The sequence below is a fragment of the Aegilops tauschii genome, chromosome 5 (assembly GCF_002575655.3).
Source record: "Aegilops tauschii subsp. strangulata cultivar AL8/78 chromosome 5, Aet v6.0, whole genome shotgun sequence".
In the NCBI taxonomy this organism is placed as follows: domain Eukaryota; kingdom Viridiplantae; phylum Streptophyta; class Magnoliopsida; order Poales; family Poaceae; genus Aegilops; species Aegilops tauschii.
The window spans coordinates 336,113,353-336,122,329 of record NC_053039.3 but is presented as its reverse complement, the minus strand read 5'-3'; positions in this window follow the sequence as shown (position 1 = coordinate 336,122,329).

The following is an 8,977-nucleotide window of genomic DNA, read 5'->3' as shown; positions in this document are numbered from 1 at the left end:
ATTACCTTTATGTGCATATCATTTGCATTCAGGACAAAAGCACCCTTTAAACTACGTGAGGTAATTAATGTTATTAACATTATTAAAAATAAAAAGGTATAAACAATATTTTTTTCATGAATAAAAATTACATGCAAATGTAGGTGATGTTTTCTGAACATCCTGATGTCTTATTTGCAAATGTAGGTGATGTTTTATGAAGTTTCCAAATAATGGTCAAAGTCGTCAGAAAATTCTTGACAAGATGATACGAACTCAGAAAAATGCAAATAAGATATTTGGATGTTCAGAAAACATCACGTACATTTGCATGTAATTTTTATTCATGAAAAAAATATTGTTTATACCTTTTTATTTTTAATAATGTTAATAACATTAATTACCTCAGGTAGTTTAAAGGGTGCTTTTGTCCTGACTGTAAATGATATGCACATAAAGGTAATGTTTATCTGAACATTTTGATATCTTATTTGCATTTTTCTGAGTTCATATGAATTAGTTATGAATTTTCAAAGTTTTGGTCAAACGGTCAAAGGGCATTGGAGGGACCACGACGGAAAAAGTAAGGGCAAAACTGAGCAAGCTCGAAATGTAAGGGCAAAACCCGTGGGTAGGAACCAACTAGGGGTAAAAATGCAATTGTCCCTAAAAGAATTCAGAGAAGATTCAAATATTGTTCATAGATAAACTTGATCATAAACCCACAATTCATCGGTCTCAACAAACACACCGCAAAAGAAGATTACATCGAATAGATCTCCACGAGAGAGGGGGAGAACATTTTATTGAGATCCAAAAAGAGAGAAGAAGCCATCTAGCTAATAACTATGGACCCGAAGGTCTGAGGTAAACTACTCACACTTCATCGGAGAGGCTATGGTGTTGATGTAGAAGCCCTCCGTGATTGATGCCCCCTCCGGCGGAGCTCCGGAATTGGCCCCAAGATGGGATCTCGTGGGTACAGAAGGTTGCGGCGGTGGAATTAGGTTTTTGGCTCTGTATCTGATTGTTTGGGGGGTACGTAGGTATATATAGGAGGAAGAAGTACGTCGGTGGAGCAACGTGGGGCTCATGAGGGTGGAGGGCGTGCCTAGGGGGGTAGGCGCGCCCCTACCTTGTGGCTTCCTGCTTGATTTCTTGACGTAGTGTCCAAGTCCTCTGGATCATGTTCGTTCCGAAAATCACGTTCCCGGAGGTTTCATTCCGTTTGGACTCCGTTTGATATTCTTTTTCTGCGAAACTCTGAAATAGGCAAAAACAGCAATTCTGGGCTGGGCCTCCAGTTAATAGGTTAGTCCCAAAAATAATATAAAAGTGAATAATAAAGCCCAATAATGTCCAAAACAGAAGATAATATAGCATGGAGCAATCAAAAATTATAGATACGTTGGAGACGTATCAGGGGCTTATAGTTTCGCCTCCCAACCTCTTACCTCAAGGGTAATGTCAACAATAATAGTTCATGCTAACCTACATCCAATTAGATATATATATATATATATATATATATATATATATATATATATATATATATATATCAGGATCTTTCCAACATCCTGTGCTTGCGAAAGGATAAAATGTAAAAAGGAAAGGTGAAGATCACCATGACTCTTGCATAAGGTAGAAGATAATATTGAAAGATAGGCCCTTCGTAGAGGGAAGCAGAGGTTTGCATGTGCTTTCAGGGTTGGATGCAGAAAATCTTAATGCGAAAGAACGTCACTTTATATTGCCACTTGTGATATAGACCTTTATTATGCAGCCCGTCTCTTTTATTTCTTCCACATCACAAGATCGTATAAAGCTTATTTCCTCCACTCCAATCAATCATACATATTTAGAGAGAAATTTTTATTGCTTGCACCGATGACAACTTACTTGAAGGATATTACTCAATCCATAGGTAGATATGGTGGACTCTCATGGCAAAACTGGTTTAAGGGTATTTGGAAGCACAAGTAGTATCTCTACTTGGTGCAAAAATTTTGGCTAGCATGAGGGGGAAAGGCAAGCTGAACATGTTGGATGATCCATGACAATATACTTTATCTCAGATATAAGAAAACATAACCCATTACGTTGTCTTCCTTGTCCAACATCAACTCTTTAGCATGTCATATTTTAATGAGTGCTCCCAATCATAAAAGATGTCCAAGATAGTATATTTATATATGAAACCTCTCTTTCTTTATTACTTCCTATTAATTGCAACGATGACCAAAACTATGTTTGTCAACTCTCAACAACTTTTAATCATCATACTCTTTCTATGTGAAGTCATTACTCTCCATAAGATCAATATGATCTCTTTGTTTCTTTTTATTCTTTTTCTCTTTTCTTTTATTCCCTCAAGATCATAGCAAGATAATCAAGCCCTTGACTCAACACTAATCTTTATTATATAACTCACGGACTCGATTACATAAAGGGATCATAAAGCAAAACTCAAAACTAGATCATACTAAAACTTTATTCTACTAGATCAAGATATTACTAAAAGGATCGAACTAAGAAAAACGGTAAAGATAGAGATGTGATGGTGATACGATACCGGGGCACCTCCCCCAAGCTTGGCAGTTGCCAAGGGGAGTGCCCATACCCATATGATTATATCTCCTTTGCTGGTGAAGAAGATGGTGGTGATGATGGGTAGTCGCACATCGAGCGTAAGAGATCCTCCAACTTGCGGATAATGCCCTTGAGTGCAACAATATGCTCCTTCAACAAAATATTTTCATGTATGAGATACTTGTTTTGTATACGAGCTAACTCAATCATCTTGAAAGCTTCGATCTCAGTTGGGATAAGAAGATTGTGATCAAGTTGAAGGATGTCTTCTATTGCCGGAACTTGGTCCTCCATGGCCTTCTTGATCCCTTAATCCTTGTTGATCTCGGTGGGTTCTTCCCTCTTCAGCTCTGTCTTCATTAGCCAAGCATCGTTGTCACCATTGTTGGAGGAGGGGGATGACATGATGCCTGGCCTTGACAACCCTGACAGAAAACAACTCGAAACAAGAACAGAGGACAATTGCGTGATATGGTAGACCTCCTCCATAACGTAAGGACCTTCCCATTTAGAGAAAAGTTTTCCTGCAAAAAATCTTAGACGAGATTTGTATAGCAATACATAATCACCTACATTAAACTCACGCTTTTGTATTCTTTTGTCATGCCATCTTTTAACTTTTTCTTTAAACAATTTGGCATTCTCATAGGCTTGGGTTCTCCATTCATCAAGTGAGCTAATGTCAAATAGCCTCTTCTCACTGGCAAGTTTGAAATCATAGTTGAGCTCTTTAATAGCCCAATATGCCTTATGTTCTAGTTCGAGAGGTAAGTGACATGCTTTTCCATAAACCATTTTATACGGAGTCATACCCATAGGATTTTTATATGCAGTTCTATAGGACCATAATGCATCATCAAGTTTCTTGGACCAATTCTTTCTAGATCTATTAACAGTCTTTTGCAAAATTAATTTGAGCTCTCTATTGCTCAGTTCTACTTGACCACTAGACTGTGGGTGATATGGAGATGCAATTCTATGATTAACGTCATATTTAGCAAGCATTTTACGGAAAGCACCATGAATAAAATGTGAACCACCATCAGTCATTAAATATCTAGGGACTCCAAACCTCGGAAAAATAACTTCTTTAAGCATCTTAATAGAGGTGTTATGATCAGCACTACTAGTTGGAATAGCTTCTACCCACTTAGTAACGTAATCAACAACAACTAAAATATGTGTATATCCATTAGAGGCAGGGAAGGGTCCCATATAATCAAAGCCCCAAACATCAAATGGTTCAATAACAAGTGAATAATTCATAGGCATTTCTTGACGTCTACTAATATTACCAATTCTTTGACATTCATCACAAGATAGGACGAACTTACGGGCATCCTTGAAGAGAGTAGGCCAATAAAAACCGGATTGCAATACCTTATGTGCAGTTCTATCTCCAGCGTGGTGTCCTCCATAAGCCTCAGAGTGACACTTGCGTAGGATCTGTTCCTGTTCATGCTCAGGTACACAACGTCTAATAACACCATCTACTCCTTCTTTATAAAGATGTGGGTCATCCCAAAATTAATGTCTTAAATCATAGAAAAACCTTTTCTTTTGCTGGTATGTGAAACTAGGTGGTATAAACTTAGCAACAATGTAATTAGCATAATCAGCATACCATGGAGCAGTACGAGAAGCATTTACGACATTTAGTTGTTCATCAGGAAAGCTATCATCAATAGGTAGTGGGTCATCAAGAACGTTTTCTGACCTAGACAAGTTATCTACAACGGGGTTCTCAGCTCCCTTTCTATCAATAATATGCAAATCAAATTCTTGTAGCAAGAGAACCCATCTAATAAGTCTAGGTTTAGCATCTTTCTTTTCCATAAGATATTTAATAGCAGCATGATCAGTGTGAATAGTTACTTTAGAATCAACAATATAAGGTCTGAACTTATCACAAGCAAATACAACTGCTAAGAATTGTTTTTCAGTAGTAGCATAATTTCTCTGGGCATTGTCTAGAGTTTTACTAGCATATTGAATAACATTTAATTTCTTATCAACTCTTTGCCCTAGAACAGCACCTACAGCATAATCACTAGCATCACACATAATTTCAAAGGGTAAATTCCAATCAGGTGGCTGAACAATAGGTGCAGAGATCAATGCTTTCTTAAGTATTTCAAATGCTTCTACACAATCATCATCGAAGACAAATGGTATATCGTTTTGTAATAAATTAGTCAGAGGCCGAGAAATTTTTGAGAAGTCCTTAATGAACCTCCTATGAAACCCGGCATGACCAAGGAAACTTCTTATACCTTTGATGTCCTTAGGACATGGCATCTTTTCAATAGCATCAACTTTAGCTTTATCAACTTCAATGCCCCTTTCATAAATTTTATGCCCCAAGACAATGCCTTCATTAACCATAAAGTGGCACTTCTCCCAATTCAATACAAGATTAGTTTCTTCACATCTCTGCAAAACTCGATCAAGGTTGCTCCAGCAATCAACAAAAGAGGATCCATAAACAGAGAAATCATCCATGAAAACCTCACAAATCTTTTCACAAAAGTCAGAGAATATAGCCATCATGCATCTTTGAAAGGTAGCAGGTGCATTACATAAACCAAAAGGCATACGTCTATAAGCAAAAGTACCGAAAGGGCAAGTAAATATGGTCTTTGCTTGATCATCAGCTGACACAGGTATTTGACAGAAACCAGAATAACCATCTAGAAAGCAAAAAATGTGTATGTTTGGATAATCTTTCTAGCATTTGATCAATAAAAGGTAAGGGGTAATGTTCTTTTTTAGTAGCTTTATTTAATTTGCGGAAATCAATTACCATCCTATAACCTGTAATAATTCTTTGTGGAATCAATTCATCTTTATCATTAGGAACGACAGTAATACCTCCCTTCTTAGGGACACAATGGACATGACTTACCCACTGACTATCAGCAACGGGATAGATTATACCTGCCTCAAGGAGCTTTAGTATTTCCTTTCTTACCACTTCTTTCATTTTAGGATTCAGCCCTCGTTGATGATCAATAACTGGTTTGGCATCTTTCTCCAAATTTATTTTGTGTTGACATAGAGTGGGACTAATGCCCTTAAGATCATCAAGAGTATATCCAATAGCAGCACGGTGCTTCTTCAGAGTTTTCAATAATTTTTCTTCCTCCTTCTCTGAAAGGTTAGCACTAATAATAACAGGATATATCTTCTTTTCATCAAGGTAAGCATATTTAAGAGTATCAGGCAATGGTTTAAGCTCAAACACGGGATCACCCTTGGGTGGAGGAGGATCCCCTAAGATTTCAACAGGCAAGTTGTGTTTCAGAATAGGACCCTGTTTAAAGAACACTTCATCTATTTCCCTTCTTTCATTCATAAACATATCACTTTCATGGTCTAGCAAATATTGTTCTAAAGGATCATTAGGAGGTACGACAATAGAAGCAGGACCAATAATTTCATCTTTACTAGGAAATTCCTCTTCACGGTGTTGTCTACGAAATTTAGAGAAATTAAACTCATGAGACATATCACCTAGACCAATAGTGACAACATCATTTTCTCAGTCTATCTTAGCATTAACAGTGTTTAAGAAGGGTCTACCAAATATAATGGGACAAAAGCTATCTTGTGGAGAACCAAGAACAAGAAAATCAGCAGGATATTTAGTTTTCCCACACAAGACTTCAACATCTCTAACAATCCCTATTGGTGAAATAGTATCTCTATTGGCAAGTTTAATTGTGACATCAATTTATTCTAACTCAGCAGGTGCAATATCATGCATAATTTCTTTGTATAAGTCAATAGGTATTGCACTAGCACTAGCACCCATATCACACAAGCCATGATAACAATGATCTCCTATTTTAACAGAAATAACAGGCATGCCTACCACAGGTCTATGTTTATCTTTAGCACAAGGTTTAGCAATTCTAGCAGTCTCATCACAGAAATAAATAACATGCCCATCAATATTATCAGCCAAGAGATCTTTAACAATAGCAATATTAGGTTCAACATTAACTTGCTCAGGACGTGTATAAGTTCTAATATTGCTTTTATGAACCACAGTTGAAGCTTTAGCATGATCCTTTATTCTAACAGGGAAAGGTGGTTTCTCAACATAAGCAGTAGGAACAATAGGATCATTATAAGTGATAGTCTTTTCTTCAACTTTAATAGGTGCAGCTAATTTTACTTCTATGGGAGGATGATATTTAAACCACTTCTCCTTAGGGAGATCAACATGAGTAGCAAAAGTTTCAAAAAAGGAAGCTACTATCTTAGAGTCAAGTCCATATTTAGTGCTAAATTTACGGAAAACATCGGTATCCATAAAAGATTTAACACAATCCAACTTAGGTGTCATACCTGACTCCTTACCTTCGTCGAGATCCCAATCTTCAGAGTTGCATTTAATTCTTTCCAATAAATCCCATTTGAATTCAATAGTCTTCATCATAAAAGAGCCAGCACAAGAAGTATCGAGCATGGTGCGATTGTTATCAGAAAGCCGAGCATAAAATTTTTGAATAATCATTTCTCTTGAGAGCTCATGATTGGGGCATGAATATAACATTGATTTAAGCCTCCCCAAAGCTTGAGCGATGCTTTCTCCTTCGCGATGCCAAAAATAACATACATAATTGCGATCACGATGAACAAGATGCATAGGATAAAACTTCTGATGAAATTCCAATTTCAATCGTTTGTAGTTCCATGACCCCATATCATAACATAGCCTATACCATGTCAATGCATCTCCCTTCAAAGATAAAGGGAAGACCTTCTTCTTGATAACATCATCGGGCATACCTGCAAGCTTAAATAATCCACAACTTCATCCACATATATTAGGTGCTCATCAGGATGTAATGTTCCATCTCCTGCAAAAGGATTAGCTAGCAGTTTTTCTACCATACACGAAGGAATTTCAAAATAGACATTTTCATTTTCAGTAGGTTCAGTAGGTTGAGGAGCAACTCTTTGCTCTACTGGTCGGGGTGAAGATACCCCGAACAAGCCCCTCAGAGGATTACTTTCCATAGTAACAAGTGACAGTAAATTTCAGCACACTATATAAATTTTGCCTTACCAAATTCCACCTACCAAAGGCGCTTCACTCCCCGGCAACGGTGCCAGAAAAGAGTCTTGATGACCCACAAGTATAGGCGATCTATCGTAGTCCTTTCGATAAGTAAGAGTGTCGAACCCAACGAGGAGCAGAAGGAAATGATAAGCGGTTTTCAGCAAGGTATTCTCTGCAAGCACTGAAATTATAGGTAACATATAGTTTTGTTATAAGATAATTTGTAACGAGCAACAAGTAACAAAAGTAAATAAAGTGCAGCAAGGTGGCCCAATCCTTTTTATAGCAAAGTACAAGCCTGGATAAACTCTTATATAGAGAAAAGCGCTCCCGAGGACACATGGGAATTATCGTCAAGCTAGTTTTCATCACGTTCATATGATTCGCGTTCGGTACTTTGATAATTTGATATGTGGGTGGACCGGTGCTTGGGTGCTGTCCTTACTTGGACAAGCATCACACTTATGATTAACTCCTATTGCAAGCATCCGCAACTACAAAAGAAGTATTAAGGTAAACCTAACCATAGCATGAAACATATGGATCCAAATCAGCCCCTTACGAAGCAACACATAAACTAGGGTTTAAGATTCTGTCACTCTAGCAACCCATCATCTACTTATTACTTCCCAATGCCTTCCCCTAGGCCCAAATAATGGTGAAGTGTCATGTAGTTGACATTCACATAACACCACTAGAGGAAAGACAACATACATCTCATCAAAATATCGAACGAATACCAATTTCACATGACTACTAATTGCAAGAGTTCTCCCATGTCCTCAGGAACAAACGTAACTACTCACAAAGCATATTCATGTTCATAATCAGAGGAGTATTAATATGCATAAAGGATCTGAACATATGATCTTCCACCAAATAAACCAACTAGCATCAACTACAAGGAGTAATCAACACTACTAACAACCTACAGGTACCAATCCCAGACTTGGAGACAAGAATTGGATACAAGAGATGAACTAGGGTTTGAGATGAGATGGTGCTGGTGAAGATGTTGATGGAGATTAGCCCTCTCCCGATGGAGAGGAGCGTTGGTGATGACGATGGCGATGATTTCCCCCTCCCGGAGGGAAGTGTCCCCGGCAGAACAGCTCTGCCGGAGCCCTAGATTGGTTCCGCCAAGGTTCCGCCTCCTGGCGGCGGAGTTTTGTCCCGAAAGCTTGCTTGTGATTTTTCTTCGGATGAAAGACTTCATATAGCATAAGATGGGCACCGGAGGGCCAACAGGGGGCCCACGAGGCAGGGGGCGCGCCCAGGGGGTAGGGCGCGCCCCCACCCTCGTGGCCAGGGTGTGGGCCCCTTCTGGTATTTCTTCCG